We start from the raw sequence: 1,652 nt of genomic DNA, 5'->3' as shown, positions 1-1,652 counted from the left end.
GTAACTCACTATGCAAACTGATTTGCTCTTGGATTTCCTCTTTTGAACAGGTGATGTCATTTTGGTTTTGTCTTGGGGTGACCTTATTATGTGTATCCCATATCGCTGCCTATGCCCAGAAATTAATTCCTGTGCCTTTCTATGCCTCTGAACTGAGCCTGAGAGGGGGAAGGAAAAAACTGAGCAAAACTTTTTCAAAGCAGTTTGCAGCTTGTTCAAGGTCACACACACAGATAGCAATTGGTTTCCAGCTGCGGCAGGGGAGGGAGGAAGCACCCGGCTTGCTGCGCCCAGGACAGTTTTTTGGCCAGTGGTTCAACTGCTTTGTTCTCCGGAGAGAGACTGAGAGTTGAATTTTTCCTTCCCTGGAATTTCAGATTTTTTTCCCTTTTCTACTGGACTGCTTGATTGCTTTAACATCAGAGCACATCGGGAGGACTTTCCACCGGGCACAGAGGGCCTGGCCCTGGCCCAAGCCCCAGCTCCGAGGAGACCAAAGGGAGGACTATAACACTTTCCCAGTTTTTTTCTCCACAGCGAGAGATTTTATCATTTAGCATTATTTTCCTTTCCCGTGTGTTTGTTAAATAAATAGTTTTATCTTCTTCACTTTCCTTCGAGGAAAATCTATCTTTTCCCAAACCTGGTGGGGGAGGGGTGGTTGTGCCTTCTCTCAGAGGATATATTTCTAAATTTGGCCAAACCGGAACAGGTTTTTACCCTTTTTTCTTTTATATATTCTCTGTATCCTTTACACATATACTTGTAGCTTTGTAGCTTCATATTGTAGCTTAGTTTCAACATTTTCCTAGGCAGAAAGACAAAACAAATTCCAAGATCCCTATGCTATCTTGGTTCTCCTTAGAAACCAAGGCTGAAACCAGCTTTCTGAGACATACTTTTGTAAACAGGGCCTGGATCTCATCCTAAGGGGGGAAGAATCTAGAAGGTACTAGAACTGGGGGAATTACTTCACCAGGCGGGTTCCTAATTAGGGGATTCTTGTCAGATATGCTGTGAGAAACGAAGCCCACTCCTCTTTTTTTGGGGTTTTATAAATTTAATAAGGGACAATAGGGGACAAAGGTCACTTAAGGCAAAGGACAGTGCTGGGTGCTTAGCTCATAGCCAGAGGCACGCACACTTACACAAACTTCCTAGTTATATGCTTTAACATTATGCATATTAATGAACCACAATGCACATGCATAGTTTTTCTGTGAACTAATTTACTTTTTTTTTTAGAAGGGATTAACATAATCCCTCCGCCGACCCGCCTTTTAGAGCATGTGTATTACGATGTGAGAGTCTTCGGGGGTCTTCTCTGATGAAGGCTTGAGTTCTCCTTTACTCTGAACTTTTCAACTTTATCTTTGGAGCATGCGCAGTTATGATGTTCCTAGGTCTTTCTGGGTCCAACCTGTTTGAATTCCTTTCTCAGTAGCACATCCTGCTGCTTCTCTTATCTTGTCTATTTTTGAGATTATCCACCTGGCTTTCCATTTATTTAAGCATTAAGCGATTAGTTAACTATATACTAGCTATTACATTGTATAAAAAGTTATAATTCAAATTATATAGGTATCTTATAACTCGAGCTATATAATCATCTTGTAACTTTAACCCTAGTTATAATGTTAACTAGTAAATAT

This window comes from Coloeus monedula, assembly GCF_965178545.1.
Source record: "Coloeus monedula genome assembly, chromosome: W".
In the NCBI taxonomy this organism is placed as follows: Eukaryota; Metazoa; Chordata; class Aves; order Passeriformes; family Corvidae; genus Coloeus; species Coloeus monedula.
Note: the sequence above shows the minus strand (reverse complement) of the source record.